Genomic DNA, 17,342 nt, shown 5'->3' on the forward strand with positions numbered 1-17,342 from the left:
TCGGGGTGGGAGGAGCGGGGGCGCTCCTGTGTTTCCTGCATCTCAGGGGTGATGTGGGGGAACGCCGAAATTCCTCATTCTGCTCTCCTTTGAGGCATGGCCAGCCCTCTGTCAGCTTTTACTAACCAGATGCATCCGAAACAGGCACCGAGGCTGAAGGGAGGGGATATTGCCTGCTGTGTAGCTGTCGACTTGTTTCTTATTGCATGCTTGTGTCGAGCAGGGTGGCAAGTGTGTTGTGTGTACGAGTGGAATGGGGTGGAGTGGAGTTTAGGAGGTTGTCAGGCTGTCTGTGCGTGTGAAATGTGTGTGGCAGGACATGCTATGAATTTAGGGGAGTGCATAACACACACGCGCACACACATACACTCCATCTGTCTTAGCTCTACCAGATTTTTGGATTGTAGCTAGCATCTGTCTCTGCTACGGTGTAGCCTTAAAGTTTTGTTCTGTTAGTATTCTCCAACTCTGCTTGATGACATACAGTAGAGTGAATGTGTATGACTAAGAGTGATGAATCCTGAGAAAAATGGAAAGAAAGCAAAATGAGGTTTTTTTTAACCTTTTGGGCTTTTTTTTCTTCATTTTTTGTGGGCGAATAGGTCAGTCCACCGCCCACCCCTGTTGCGTGTATGTGTGCGACTCTCCATCCTCCATCCTGTAGATTTGTGTCTTTGTGTGATACTTTGCAATCTCATCTCCATCTAAAACTCCTGCAGGCCCCGTGCACCATTATCACGCAGTTGCAATAAAACCCACAGTAATTAAAGGGGATCTGGCTGTAATTGCCTCAGTGAATCAACTTAATCAGCACCTGTGCTCACAGTCAACCTAATGGTGCAATCTAACCTTTTAATACCCCAGAAATTAGAATTGTAAAAAATTATACACATGATAATCATTCTGTATTTTGAAACTCTTGAGTGGACAATGAGTGGACCATTGTCCAAGGCAAATATTAAAGCTGGAGTCTGCTGAATGGGCATTTGTGGGTGTGAGTGAGAGTGAGAAAAAGAGAGGAAAGAGTCAGATGCAATAAGTTCAGGTTGGTGACATCACTCAGTCAGTTTCCTAATGTCTTTAGTACCTTTAATACACCTTGGTGAAATTCATTGTGTTTTGCTGCATCTGACTTACAGGCTGATAAAAGGACAAATAAAGTAAAACAGCTTACAACAATATACACAAGAAGAAAAAGGTAAGACTATATAATACGGCCACTTAGGGTGTAATTTCCCTCTAATTAATTTGAATTTTAGTGTATTTTATTTGAAATTACCATGGAATTATATTTACATACAAATACCTCAAAGTAGTTTCATTTGAAGAAGGAGGTAAAAAGTTTATACAGGAAACAAACAAACAAAAAAATTACTGTTAGTAAATTTAAGTAGTGCTTTTTTTTTTAATTTCAAAAGTTGCATTGCTAATTTTAAATCGTGTGTAATTACCTAGTAATTTGTTATTTTCCTGTCCAACCTTGTATGTACGCTGTAATTTTCGTGGCCATATTATGAAGTGACTTTACCTTTTTTACATTTTTATTTTCTTTCACATTGTTATTTAATATTCATTACATTGATGTGCACGATGGATTTTCTATTATTCAAGCCAACATTTTTTTTTAGTATAATGTGTGTCTCATTTCTAGTAAAATACCCAGAAGTCTGGCAACTTTAAGCTACTCCATAACAGCCTGTGCCCCAGCAAGTATACTGGACTAAAGATGCAAGATGGGAAATTATTGTTAGCTTTTCCACTACATTACTTTCACTACATGAAATTATGAAGTATTTAAAATGACTTATGCACTACTTAAAGGTACTTGCATTTACTTACTTACAATTATTTCTTTGTTTCCTTTAAAAATCTGACTTGTTACCAACTTATTCTAGTGCACCGACCTTTACGTATTTGTATGTAAATATTATTACATTCTAATGTCATACAAAATACATTGCAAATCCATTTAATTACTGGGGAAGTATGCCCTTAGTCGCAGGCTGTGTAATAAAGTGTTAACAAAACGAACGAGCAGGTGATGCAACCTGATATTACTGCAAAGTATACGTGCAGAAATTGCATTACCAGCAGGGGGAGACAATATGTTTAAAGCCACAAAGTAGTAAGCAAAACACGGTCCTTAATCGTCAAAACGATTAAGCTAGGCAGCTAATATGTATATACATGCAAACGAGTTAATAATGTCTGTTTAAACACTTTCCCGTGATTACTTTTATGTTGGTTTGAAATAAAATTCCTCCCTCTGCTGTTACTGCAGATTACTGCAACTTACTGCCACTTCTGCATGCGCGTGAAATAGACACGGTGAACCAGCACCTGTTGCTCTCTCACCCACATTTGTTTCTGACGGTTTAAATGAAATTAAAGTTTGGTTTATTCATAATTGTCTTGAACTTACTGGTAATAAAATTGAGCTCATTCTTACTGGCATCAAATCTACAGTTTCTCATTATCTACTGATAACTGCTAAACCTTTCTCTCAGGTTAAGATTCTGGGCAATATCCTCAGCAGTACTCTGTCCTTTACGGAACATACATCCAATCGGCCTACCTTCGTCTTTGCAACATTAAGCACCTTTGTTCTTAACTTACCTTCATATTACCACCATACTTGTCAATGTTCTTGTCACAATTCACCTGATTAATCTAATTCTCTTCACAAATTTCTCCATGAACTTCAGTTGGTTCAGAAGCTGCCCTTCATCATATCATATCCAGAACCAGATGAACAAATAACACCTGTTCTTAAAAAGCTCCATTGGCTTCCAGTTCACCCAAGCGTCGCCTTCAAGATCCTCCTTCTCACCTTCAAAGGCCTTGGCAACCTTGTTCCGCCAATATGAATCTGATCTTGCAGCCTTTACCTGCTCTGTCCCAAGACTCTGGATGCACTTCCAGCACATCTGTTCGGGCTTGCGTATCCTTCATTGTAACAAGGTTTTAGTCTGTTGTTACCTTGATCAGTTTTTATAGTTCTGTGATTTGTCTATGTTTATATATTGCTGTGCTGATGTAAGGTAACCCTGAGGGTTTTGAAAGGTGGCTATAAATAAAAATAATAATTATTTTAATTTCACTTTTAGTGTTGTGCATGTTAGCTCACTGAAAAGAGCTAATATCAATTAAACCTGTGCTTTACTTACTGCAATGTGTCTAATTATTTCATTACAAAGGTCTACGGTCAAACCCTCCAGTGTCTTACAAAGCAGCTCAAAAAAGTGAATGTGTTCACAGCAGCCACTGAATCATTTTCAGTGGCTGCTGTGGCTTGCAATCAGCAGCAAAGCAAAATTTCACAGGGCAAATTTTACAGTGTACTAACAATAAAAGTGACACGATGATGTAGAGAAAGAACAAATAGATGGTGACCAGAATTTTTTTTTTCCAAGTTGCAGAAACGGGCTTCTCTTGGACATTTTCTGGTAAACATCACTAATAAAAATACAGTAAAATTTTGACTTTTGTCACAGCTGGAGAAGTATTATTGAAAATTGTAAAAAAATTATGAATTGGCATCCACAACGTCATGGTCCAGAAAGCACAGTGCAGCCACCATGCATCTGTAATTAATAAAATTACAGATGCATTGTGGAACTTTTTGGAATATGACTGAGCAGATGAAAGCAGATAAATGTAAAAGTTATTCTATGCACCACAGTCTTAAAAATAAAAAAAAAATCCTGACCTAAATATAGTCTCGAGCATACGATGTGTGCAGAGCAGGTGTGCATAAAGCCACGAGAGAGTCAGTGGTTTAAAAAGAACACACACACACAGATTGTCTCTTTTTAAGTGTTTAGAAGTTTATGTGAGCTTTTGTTCCACAACCTCATAGACTCGAAAACACACAACACATACTATTAAACAATAAAACCACAAGGAACAACACAGATAATGATACGGCTAAAATCATGAATAAATTAGCACACTCATTACTCTCGCACCGCTGGCCCCACAGCCTCATTGAAATATAGGTCTTTTCAACACATATACCTAATATACTAAAAAAGAACATTTAAAATGATTCAGTGGCTGGTGTGAACACATTAATTTTCAGTACTAAAAATATAGTTTTAAGCAGGTCTTGGGCCCTACTTCTTTCTTGTGTGGAATGCATAATGGATTCCTATGTAATCCATTATAGCTGCTGAGGGAGCGGGAGATAAAGAGTCTTCAGCAGCAGCCACCCGGGGTTGTTCTTCTTTAAATGAAGTTTTAATAAAGAACGACTGAGAGGCTGTACAAGGTCAATTATCAGACTTTGCCGATTCTCTGATGCTGTCCTCCGATCCCTGCGCTTGCTTAGCCATAAGAGCTGTCAGTCATAACTTGCTGATCTACACGTAAAAAACGTCAGACACCCAGACGAAGGCTGAACCTATCTATCCAACACCTCTGTCAGCGCGCGCTTATTGTTGACTATTTTTCGTCCTGACTGGCACATAAGGTCGCCACTGTCACAGACAGGCAAATCAGGAGAGCTGACTATGGTCGCCGTTCATTTGTCAGTGCCCTCGTTGAGAAGGATATCTCTTTATGCATCAAGAATATGTTAAAAGTCACTGGGGGGGAAGGTGGAGATATTAATTTCATCTGTCCGGGTGCTCGTTTAGCATTGAAAGTTGAAAAGCCCCCCACACGAGCACGCACACACACACGCGCACACACACACACCCTACCGCCACAAACTCATCTCAAAGACTGAGGTGGATTTAATGTACAGGGTGCTTATGAATACACTTATGTATTCATTTGAGCAATAAACGCCGGGCTGGGTCCCACACAGAAAAACAAACTGCCTAGCTTCCGGCAGCCGTTTTAATTAAATGCCATGGATTGTCAAATTTATCGATCCCCCCTGCCCTGACACGAGCCTGAAGGATGTCCTGTGCCATTTCCATATCTTTAGCGTCTTCTCCTGCTAATGTGAGGTGAGGGATGGAAGGAGATGGAGGTCTGCTTGGCTAAATTGGGCCTGGCTTTAACAGCTTGGAGCAGAGGGAGCGATGCAAGGTGTAAATGGATGTAGATAGGCTAAAGAGGAGGGGGTTGCACATGCCCTGAAGCAATAGCCTGAGAGTTGTAGCAAGGCCTCACTCTCTCTTGCTCTCTCAGAGCAGATCTGTGTGCAGATGGGTGTCTGACAGGCCTACAGCTGTTCTCCTAATTGTTCATTAAGTGTTCTATTGATTCCCTTATTTCAAGTACATGTGTCTTTCAGACGCTGCTCTCCATGTGAAGTGGCAGACACGCATGCCTCGCACACACACACACTAATGCACGCTCACACCTACACTCGCATCCTTGCTTGGGCCGAGATGACAGGGCCGGCTGATGGTGAAAATGTGAACTGCCACTTCTAATCCAGAGCTCGTCTCTCTGTGGGGTCCGGCAGGAACCTGGAAAGCGGGGCCGCTCACAACGTACCAGGCTTTTATTTTCCAAACTTTTAGCATCAATCAATTAAAGTGCTGGCAGCAGCATGGAAAAATGTTTAATTCCTTGTTAAGCGGCAGCAGCCTCAGATTGCACCTGGCTGATAAGGGAGCTTGTGTGAGTCAATTAGATCCTGATACTCTTGCCTTGATTACTCAGGGAGAGTGCAAGCTTTATTTAGGTGGAAGATGATGGAGAGGAGAGGAGAGGAGAGGAGAGGAGAAGAAGCAGCATCATCTTAGAGCAGTTATATTCTAAGTAGGTTAGTACTTTTTGCGCCACGGACCGGTTTATGCCCGACAATATTTTCATGGACCGGCCTTTAAGGTGTCACGGATAAATACAACAAAATAAAACTAGTACCGGTACCGAAAAAAAGAAAATTTATTCATAACACACGTGAAAAGACCAAGGAAAACCGAGTAAATGATAAAAACGATAACAAAATAATGCTGAAAACCGATAAAAACCCTGAAAACCATACATTTTACACCTGAGCCTCAACTCTCGCGGCCCGGCACCAAACGACTCACGGACCGGTACCGGTCCGAGGCCCGGGGGTTGGGGGCCGCTGGTTTAGTAGTATTCTTCTGCTGTGTAGTAAGCCTATGACTTTTCTTTTGAGCGGCTCCTAACCTGCGCCACACTTAATCTGCAAACAGAGTTATTTAAATCCTGTTTGTAAAAACAAATTATTGTAAAAGCTCCCTTTAGCCTATGCTTGAGAAAGTCCAGGTCTAAATGAGCAAGCTTTAAGCACTTAACACGAGTAAAAAAAAAAAAAAAGATTTGTACAAATCGGACAAACACTGGTTCCACAGTCCTCTTTGTGGACTAAGAGTATGCAGAGCACGTAGGGAATGCAATTTTTTTTAAATGCTTTTATGATTTTATAGAATGGGTACCATTGTATGGACTGGTCAATGCTAAAGGGAGAAAAATCACCACGCGCACTGTGACCATTTCTCTTTTTTCCCTCCTTTGTTCTAAGCCTCACAATTTGGCTTTCAAATTGGACTTAGCGCTTCACTGAGTCAAGTCATATACTCCCAGGCTGGGTGGTCGTCTCCATTTCTTGGGCGAGGAAATTCTGTCGGCCCTCCTGTGTTGAGCGGAGTGATAATGTTCTCTGTAAAACACAATCAGTCACCTCCTTCCCTGCCTTTGTCTAAGGCTCGAGGACCCCCAATCAATACTGGCTGGCTGGGTGACTTATCATTGCGGCTTGGTCGCGAAGCTGAACTGAACGGGGCTGCGGACAGCGGGCTGCATCCTGATGCAGACGTGAGCCTTGGCCTGGTGGCTGGATCAGTGACCCGCATGCCAGGCAATGATCAATTTGTTATGAGGTAGTTTTGAGAAAGATAGGGACGGATCACGCAGGCAGTGCATACAAATCTACTGTTTATGGAACTAGAGAGAATCTGCTGCATGAATGTAATCAAAACAGTGGCATTTATGAGTGAAATTGATTTTCCAGCACGTCATGATCTTACATTTTTATGTTTCTGGAGAAACCCCCACCCCCCGCCCCGCCCAAAACTTTTCTCCTTCTCGTGCACTTCTGTTCATAGGCTAACGTTTTTCACTGTAGTCCACAAATTAAAGTGTAATTATGTGGTCATTTTGGAAGACTCAACACTATCATCCAGTTGTTAGAGTGGAACAAAATAAAAAATAGAGAATCAATTCCAAGAATTATTATAAGCTTGTAGAAGGAGAAAAAAAATACTGAGTCCAAATAGCAGATTCTTTATTTTATAGGCTTTTATAGACTTAATTTTCCACTGAATAGTTCTTAATCTTCCTGTTCAAGTTACTTATTTACTGAAGATAAATACATTCTATCTATCTATCTATCTATCTATCTATCTATCTATCTATCTATCTATCTATCTATCTATCGACTTTTTTGGAGTTTGAGACTATACTTTGAAGGCGTTTACGTAATACTGGGACTATTTGTCCGTGCATTGGAAAACAACATTTTCTGAAACCTTTCATTATTTAGATTAGTTTAATTGGTCTTGCAAGATTTACCAGTTGTCTCAAGACTCTGTGCAAATAGGTAATTGGCTGTAAAAATAAAAAATAAATTTTAAAAAACTGGTTGGAAGGATGGAGTTTAGCGTAGTTCAATGATGTTTGCGGCCAAGCTGGCCTCTTAATGCTCTCTAATTGGGTTAGTAAGAAGAAGATGTTGACATTTGCTATGTGCTCACAGTCCAGAGCCTAGCTTTAGCCATTATGCTAATTCAACCATTATATATCTGGGGGTATTAATGGGACTGACACAAGTGATGTTACAGGTAAAGGACTGTGAAATGGTCTGTAAACAGAGGGAATTGATTCCAAGGCTAAAGCGATTGTCACCGACCTGCACTGAGCTGACCCTCCACCTTCCTTTTTTTTTGCCTCACTCCATTCCTCCTTCTCCTCCTTCTTGTCCTTCTCCCTGTATCCCCCCTCCTCCCAACCTGGTCCAGCCTGTCAAATAGTCTCCGACAGCATTCTGCAGAAGCTGTCAGGGCCATCAAAAAGGTACCCAAACACAGCGTGAAAAGCCGTCTGCTTACAAAAATGAGACTGGATAAGGATCAATACAGTTTACCCCTGTTGCCCAACACCAGAGCCCATCCATCCACCAGAAGCGTCACAGACAAGCCTCAGAATCAGTTGCACTTCAAGTACAGACTCTATGGCTAGCCAGCTCGCTGTCATATAGAGTGCGGGCTTATTTAACAGGAGCATTGCTTTTGAAAGCCTGGGATGGGACACAAAGCTGATTCACAAATTTTTTTTGGTGAGTTCGATTTATTGTGAGCGCTGTCCCCCTTAGATGATCAATTATGTTCTTTTCTGGAACTGTTTGAAGTGGATACACAGGCTGTCTGTGTATATGACGAAGGGGTAAACTGTAAACTTGCAGAGACGTTATAAATACATTTACATGCATTTATCGGGCTGAGAGTATTTACTGTGTAGTCCTGACTTGAAAAACTCTTTAAAAGTACATTTTTATAAGACCGTTAATTATAGGAGATGAAGTTTTCATGAGCTCATACGTGCTCAGACATTAAAAAAAAAATCTAATCCTTTGACCAAATTAAAATATTGTTTTATGCCTCATAAATATTGCAGGAATCCAAGGCCTGGTTTATATTATTACTGAGGCAGCCTAACAGCTATCTTGTAACAACAGGGGGAGATGACCATTGCCTGCCATGTTCATTTACCTGTGGATGTGTTCACAGTGCAGAGAGCAAGCTATAAAACTAGGTCTGCACTGCCACACAGTAATTGAATTACTCTACCATCCAGCCTCGCATTCATTTACTGTTCTGATGTCTGCTAGTAATAGTAAAAACGTACATTTTCAATCTCATCCTTCTGGGAGGCAGAGAGGACACTAAAGAAGTTTCTTCACTGTATATTTCTTTTTAAAATAATCATTTGCAAAGTGGTATTGTGACGTGTAGTTATGTCAGTCAGTCTAGGTGCTGCAGTTAACGTGGATATCAAATAACAGCCTGCTAACCAGATCTGTCAAAAACATGAGGCTAATAATTATCTGCCTCCATGTGGGGGGGCTGGGAGGAGGCGCTGCATAATAAATCTGCTGTATTCATCCAGAGAAAATTCAACTTCTTCCCTTTTTTTTCTTGATAGGGTTTGAATGCGAAGGCCAGGCTAATAAAAGATTGGCCTGTCATAATGAATCAAGAGGGCCAGTGTCAGGTAGGTAGTGTGAGTCTATCCTCTCACATATCCATCTCTGGAACAAGCCCCGGTGTGCCTATATGGCTGGAGAAAAGAGACCAGTTGACACCCTATTTGGCTCTCTCCACTGAAATTAACTTTAGGCCTAGGAGAGAAAGAGAGACAGTGTTTGGAGCAGCATGGCTTCATTTTCTCCCGCAGTGAGCACCGAGGCCCCAGAGGGACACCAAGACAGATTTGCATGCCACTCGCTATTCTCTGCTACCTGCTGCAAATTTATTATTGTGGCAAGTCAGCTTCCCCAACAGCAACTTGGAGGACTTTTCAAACCTAAATGGTATCTGCAGGCGGTCAGGAGACACAAAGAAATCACATACACACACTGTCTGTCTCTCTCTCTCTCTCTGTGACACACACAGACGCAGGGGAATGGAAAAGCTACATCAGAAAGTAATCATGGAAATCAGAATACAGCTGTCAACGGTGGCAAACTCAAAGTGATGCCTCTGATGAAGTGTTGGGCTGTTTTAGAAGCAGCTATCAACTTTTAGGACCAAGTTTGTTGCCTCTCATACGTCTCTACAGAAGGTTCATCGCCGTGGCTCAGCAGGACAAAACATGTTACATACAGTATGTGTAATTTTGCGCTTTAACTCACCCTTAGACATGTTTCGTGTTGTCTGCATTTTTTTTGTCCCTTTACTCCTACTCTGTGATTACGTCAACACAGGAGGGATAGAAGCATTCAGATAAAATTCACAGTCATGTAAAACTAAGACGGTAAAAAAGAGCAAATCCTCACAGTGGAATTTTTTTTGGGCATCTTTTAACTGAAATTACTTGAGAAAATTATTGGGCTAGCAAAACAGCTGTAACAACAGATTTTACAATGAACTGATTAAAGGTAATTTTTTAAAATTTTATTTAATATTTTGCTCAAGAATACATAGATAAAAACATAAACACATAAATCGCGTGTAATCATGTCTTCCAGCAAAACTTGAAAGAAAGTTTCACTAATAAACAGCAGCTAACAGAGGCTAACAGGGCAAAACACCAGCATTTACCCTCAGAAAAGTTCAGCATATCTTTAAAAACTCGCCTCCGTATCACTTACATCGAACAGACGCGAATGTCACTAATTCATCAATTTCTCACTAAATTTTAAAGTTTCCTCAAGAGTACACAGACGAGCACACTTCTCACCCGGCACTGACAGCTGAAGTAAACTGTAAAAAGAAAACTCTGGGGCAGATATAGAGTCACTCTGCTCTCAGGATTAAAATGTAGAATACTGCAAAATATTTATACACATATTCCTTTTTTATTTCCTAATTTATTGCTAAGTGTTAATATTATTAAAATATGTTAAAATGTAATGTTTACAAAAATGTTCTTTTTCATACAAACAGTTGTAGAAATGTGCTTACCGGCCCGGCTGTTAGAGGCTACGGTCTAGATTTAATGTTATTGTTTTTTTCTTGGCTGACTCAAATCTGTTCTGACATCTAGCAGTAAACTTAGTAAACACACTATAAGTTAAAGCATTCGAGGTCAAAAATAAAATTGTTAAAATTCAGGTGAAATGGTTGTGTTCAACAAAAGTGGAGAAGAGCAACATTATTTATCTACATGGTTTTGCATATGTTTTGTTTTTTTATTTGTTTTTCTCTATACGTTTAGAGAAGCGGACGCTTTTACTATCAGAATTTTCGTTAAAAGTCAAAAGCATCCTGTGAAACTTTGGCCAAAAGCACAAGTTTTTTACCTGGAATTGAACTCCCCTGCTGACTGTCAATCATTTACCGTAGGCCTGTGCTGAGACAAGCTCAAGGTCAAACACCTTTTGCAAGGTCATGAAAGAACAAAATAAAGAAATATGGTAGAGTCAGGGTCACCAGTACCCATCACCCTTCCTCTGTCCCCTAAATGAGTATCGCTCACCTGATTATCTATTATCATGTTATTGGACGTAAATTTAACAAGCTGTTGAGAGCACTGGAAAATCAATACCTTTTAAATGCTGTTTATGTGTGATTAACGGTTAATATCCTCACAAATTATTTAATATAATAAGGTCATTTGTCTTTCACATGAGCCCGGTACCCTGCAAAGAATAATAGAATAATAAATGAGGACACTAGTGAAGAGGAGATTTCTGATGCTTTCCCCAGCTCCGTTTTATTACCCATATCCTCTTTACAGCTACAAAGCTGCACTATGGTTATTTTATGCAAGTCATAAAATTAGGCTGAGATGGAATTAGCAGACTCGGGGCTCTTTATAGGTCAAGCCGGTAGTTTATGAGCCCACGACTCCCTGGCACTATTGTCAGGAGGCTAGTTAGAGGGGTCTTTAAGCATGATTTAATATGTCCATGCCTTGGAAAATAGTTAAATAGCTAATTAAATGGAGGAGTTAATTTACATATTAATTGACCTTCCAGTAATATTTATATTGATACCTACATGAGGATCCCTTGTCTTCATTGCCTTTCATCATAGTTAGTCTGAGCAAATATGGTGTAACTTTTTTTGTTTAAACTCAAGTTTCTTTTTATTGTCGCCAGAGAGCGGCTGTGTATTCCCCACCATGTCAGGCACACAGCTGGCTGGGGTTTTTGTGTGCTGAGGGCTCCTTTTGTTGTCGGATAATGGACGAAACACCATAAACAGCGATGGGAAGTGGCCCGGGGGGCTTTGCGGGTTGGGTGGCTGGGGCTAGTCAGAGTGTGTATGTGTGTGTTCGGGGTGGGGGGGTGACAAAGGAGCTTGAGGAGGTGGAGGACTGTGTCTGTGTCAAAGCTGCTCTTAATTATATCTCTAATCACCAATCAGCTTGCCAACAGAACAGGACCCGGGGGCTCGACATTAGCCCAACCTGTACATAATTCGCACAACACTTCACCTGCGATGCCATCTAACACACGAACACACACGCGCGCACATGCATGCAAAGGCACACGTGCACACACAGTCTCTGCTCAGCCAAGTTGCCTCCTTGGAGGGAGCACAACATCAATCTGTTTGTTTGCTACTCTCCACACCAGCTATAATGCTTCATAAGAGATTTGTGCCACATTCTCTGTGATAATAATCTATCGTGCTAATGCCGCCCCTGCATGTTGCATTGTCATGTTGATGCCCGCATGGCCATAGAGGGATAGTGATGACACGGATCAACGATGATAGATTGGAAGCACATTGTTTGTTTTCGACAGGGGGCGCGTCCGTTCTGTGCACCGTGTTGCTAGCATGGTAAGCGTGTCTTACAGCCTATTATCAGGTTGATCATTTGTCACTAGCCTGTCTTCACTTTGTCTCCCACATTCTCTTTGGATAATGGCCCTTCAAGCAGATCTGCATATGAGGCCTGCGTTCAACAATAGCTGTCACAAATGGGTCTTTTCAGGCCATGTAAACTAAAAATGTGACAACATATCGCACACAGGAGGGGTTTTCAGAGGGCAAACGGAGAGAGATAGCCTCTGAGGGAGTTCAGGTAAAAGTTCCTTAAAAAGACTTTTGAGAGCTTGCTGTCCATTCCAATACTTGGATTAAATTTATCATAGACATGTTTTCTAGCAATCAGCCATATTACTTAAAGTATGCGAAGCAGTGTCCATGCATGGCCTCTCCTGCTGGTTTTGACAATATTGCAGCCAGCCCGGACCCCTGATCCAGCCACAGGCCAGCAGCTGCCTCGCAGACCCATGCTGCAACACCTCGGGGCCATCAGTGCTCATCACTCACTGGGGCTAAGTAGCCCGTCAAAGGTTGCTGTGACTGCAAATTAAATATTGTTATCATCCATAGAATTTTCTCATCATTGCACCCATGCATACACTTGTTGTTAACAAGCTGATAGAAGACAGAACAGCTTGCAAAGCTAAAATTTGAAAACCCATTAATGGTAGAAAACGGCTCATGTCTAGTTAATTTGTTACTACCTCAAGTAACTCAATTTTAAAAGTAAAAGAGTTGGCTTATTAACAGATGAAACAATTAGCAGATTGTTTTCATAATCGCATCACAACATTTCAATAACTTAGCCTGGTTTCTGCACATAGCAAATACTTTCTGTTTATGTGTTTCCAAAATTGGAATATTTTGTTGTCTTAGGACCGTTGGTTAGATAAAACAGGCCACATAAACATGTAATCTGGATTTTAACTAGTACCTAGTAGTACATTTTATAGACTAAACAATTAATCAGGAAATCAAGAAAACAACTTTCAGCTGTAAATCCATTTAATGTGAAACATGAATTGAACTCATATAATTCTAATGGCTGACAGTTACAGACGAATAAACTGACCAACAGCTGGTCACCTGTAATTCCTCTTTTGCTCTGTGTCGTTTGTGCAGCGATTAGTGTCTAAGTGGCCCTGTCGCTCCAAGCTCTGCAGAAATAGCCTTGATATCACCTCTGGCTGTGGGATGCTCTGAGGCTAACAGCTATGTAGGGTCCCAGGGCCAGGTAGCAGCACAGAGAGGATACTGGGAGATGTCAGCTGTGCTGTAACAATAATCTAGCCAGGCCTCTCCGCCCCATCCTACACCTCAGCCAGAGTCCAACATTTCCAACTGAATAACTTTATAAAATGGACACCTGCCACGAGACCCCGCATGCATCACTAGTGCCAGAGTGGCGAGCACAATCGCCCAGCAGTCACGGCCAGTTGCTTGCTGATATATCAGATGCGATCCTAGAGAAGGAGTTCAGCGCCCCAGCCAAATGTTAAAGTTATTTGTTCTTGTCATTAAACTAAACTTTATTGTGACCCTCTCTTGCTGTTATTGCACTAGTAGCGATTTTCCTGAACTGGACTTTATCATTGAGACTGTCTATGAATCTCTCGGGCTTTGCCACTGCACTCCACTGAGTCATAATTCCTTGTTGCCCTTAAAGTCTAGAGGGCCAGAGAGAGGAGAGGAAGAGAAGAAAAAGAAAAGAAAAAACAGATATGACAGCCAGCCTTGTTCACTTTGTGAGAATAAGCGGCGTGTACCATTTTAGCATTTTAAATGTGGCTACCAATTCTGCAATGTTTAGTTAACACTGTGCACTTTAACAAAAAAACAAAACAAAAACATTTGCACATTAAGAGGCACAAACTTGGACATGAGAACTCTTTGGTATTACTGGTTATTTGTTGAACATTTTGTTTGTGATTCTGTCAAACAGATGCTTGAGCAGGTGGACAATGTCTGTAAGACAAAGACAATATTAGACACACAAATGGAATTAGTGAGGCAAAAAAATGTGGGTAAATCTTTTGCAAATACGAGTGCTAATCATGGTGAGGTACTCACACACCCATTTTTCATCCTTTCCAAAGCATCGAGGCAAATGTGTCCCTGGGATTTTGAACACAAATTCAAAGTTCCAGGAAAGACGAAAGATGAAATAGTGTGGAGGAGCTGCTTGGTGTTTTAAGGCAGCGGTCCCCAACCTTTTTTGCGCCACGGACCGGTTTATGCCCGACAATATTTTCATGGACCGGCCTTTAAGGTGTCGCGGATAAATACAACAAAATAAAACTAGTACCGGTACCGAAAAAAAGAAAATTTATTCATAAAACACGTGAAAAGACCAAGGAAAACCGAGTAAACGATAAAAACGATAACAAAATAACGCTGAAAACCGATAAAAACCCTGAAAACTATACATTTCACACCTGAGCCTCAACTCTCGCGGCCCGGTACCAAACGACTCATGGACCGGTACCGGTCCGAGGCCCAGGGGTTGGGGACCGCTGTTTTAAGGTGTTTTTAGCTCTTTTTTAAGGGCTATATTGTGTTAATGTCAATGCAGTACATGTAGGTGGTGTTGATGGCAGTTTTTATTATGATTTATAATATGAAAAATTGTTGCGTGGCTTTATTTCCTTTTATGAAACACCTTACAAACACAGTGTGGCTCGTCAGGATCAGCATATAAGGGCCTTCTGCCCAGTTAGGGGTTGCTGTTGGCGGAGTGCTCCATAGACATTCAGTGCTGAGCTCCAGAAATCAAACGTATTAAATAGAAGTAGCAAAAGTTGGCCTACACTAATTTCTGCCTCTGGCTTCAATGATTGTGACCCATCACAGTCCCTGTTTCTTACTACTTAAAGAAGCATCTTTTGCACTCATGACAAGCTCTATATTTATAATTCTCAGATTCTAATAGATTCACTTTGCATGATTCACTTCTCATAATTTCATTTATCTCATGTCAGACCTTGAATTAGCACCTCAGTTCTTCCCCTTATGAAACAAGCATTTATAGCACCTTTCCCTCTCCAATATTCTTCCCATTGGCTGCCCTTCACACATAGGACTTGAACAATAGGTGGGCTGTTCTCACAAGGAAATCTGTGCCTGTAATGACCATATTAGGATATCCTCTTACATCTCTGACATCATAAACATCCAAGCTATATGTTAATACTGTCACTGTTATTCTATTTTACTTGCACACGTAGGGAAACCATTATTTCTATATCATATTCACATATATATAAGTATTAGGTCAATTTTAAAATATATTTAGTAAGCTCTAGAGAACTTCAGATGATGTGTGTTAGATTAAATTATAATCAAACGATTAAAAAATGTGCAATTGGAAGATTTCGGCCTCTAGCGTTTATCTACCAAAAAACTAGGCTCAGGAAATGTGTTTCTCTTTCAGTTTAATTCTACCTGAAAGAATTCTGAAAATATATTCTCTTGTCTGTCTGCACTCTGCTAAGATCCAACCCATTAATCAGTAAGTACACAGAGAACCATTATTATTCTTTTTATTATAGAACTTTACATCAAAGTTTTGGTTTTAACGTTTAAAGCCGATGGTGAGAAATGGAAAGTATGGATCCTCTTACTGTTGTAATGAAAAGGGTTGTGATCCATGGGTGTTTGCCGCGGTTCAGTATGCTTTATCGCTGATGATGAGGGCATCCCTCACTAGCTTTATGCCATTTTCAGAATGTTTCATTACTCTCCTATTTTCCTCTTTTTTCCACCTTCACTGACCCAACATCTGCTGCTCAGGAAAAAGCATTTAAACCAATATTGGAGAGAAATATCTTGCACAAAAGTGCGTGTGGATCATTAGGAGGCTGCAACTGTTACAAAAACATTAGCATTTGTGAGGTACAATGCAGACAAAAAAGGTGGCCGTTTTTACAGCTTGTGTATTTTCCAAAGGTTCTTGAAAGAGACAATGCGGTCATAGAAAATATAAACTGCAGATAAACGATGTGACATAAAACTGCAGCCCATGTCCTGTCAAGCTCGGGTGGCTTCCAAGCTCAAACTGCCTTAATTTTCACCTCCTGTGAATAGCGCTAACATCCTCTTTCTCCTCTAGCATGAAAAAGGGGATATTTTGCTCTGCTTTAATGAGATGGTGTTATGCCTGGTTTATGCCATTTTACAGCTTTAGACATAAATGTGTTGAACCTATGACACTATGTTGGGTAGAAAAAGGGGGTCTCTATTCAGGTTCACGGTTGTCTTTCATTTAAATTTGCTGGGAAAAAAAGACAACACGGTTAAGTGGCACACAACAAGAAGCATTTTAGTCGGCTCCTTAAGACAAATCTGGCCTTATAACCTTGAAAACTACCAGCTTGTCTCCAAAATTCCCTTTTCCCTCAATGAAGTAAAAAGGGCAAGTTTTTGCTCTTTAAGATGGCGGTACATAACCTGTCCATGGAACATAAACGTGTCTGCTGGTTGGGGAAGATGGATGGAGGCCCACATGCCTGCCTTAATAAAAAGGTCTTTAAACCCTTGTCCAGATCTTCTTCCCAAGGAAGCATGATATTAAAGAGGGGCAGGGAACTGGGTTCGGTAAACGTAATGGATCGGCAGGAAAGTTTAAAAGCACCAAGGGGGTAGGACATTATGTAAAACAGGGCTCGCTCAAGTAATCTGCGCCCTGTCTCTAAGCTGCCAAAGACAAAGAACACATGCAGAGGCTCTGATTGCTTCTTAAGAAGCTCTCCCCATGCCGTGATGGATTCTGGTATTTTGACTGTTAATATGTTTGAATGAAAATTATTTATACATTTCGGTGAGGTTGAGTGCCTCTCCCTGTGATTACTGCATCTGAAAATGAGATCAGAGGAGCAGGAAATTTCCATGTCACAGAGGCCTGATGTATACTCAGATTAT

The sequence above is a fragment of the Neolamprologus brichardi genome, chromosome 17, assembly GCF_056152115.1.
Source record: "Neolamprologus brichardi isolate AB-2024 chromosome 17, ASM5615211v1, whole genome shotgun sequence".
NCBI lineage: Eukaryota > Metazoa > Chordata > Actinopteri > Cichliformes > Cichlidae > Neolamprologus > Neolamprologus brichardi.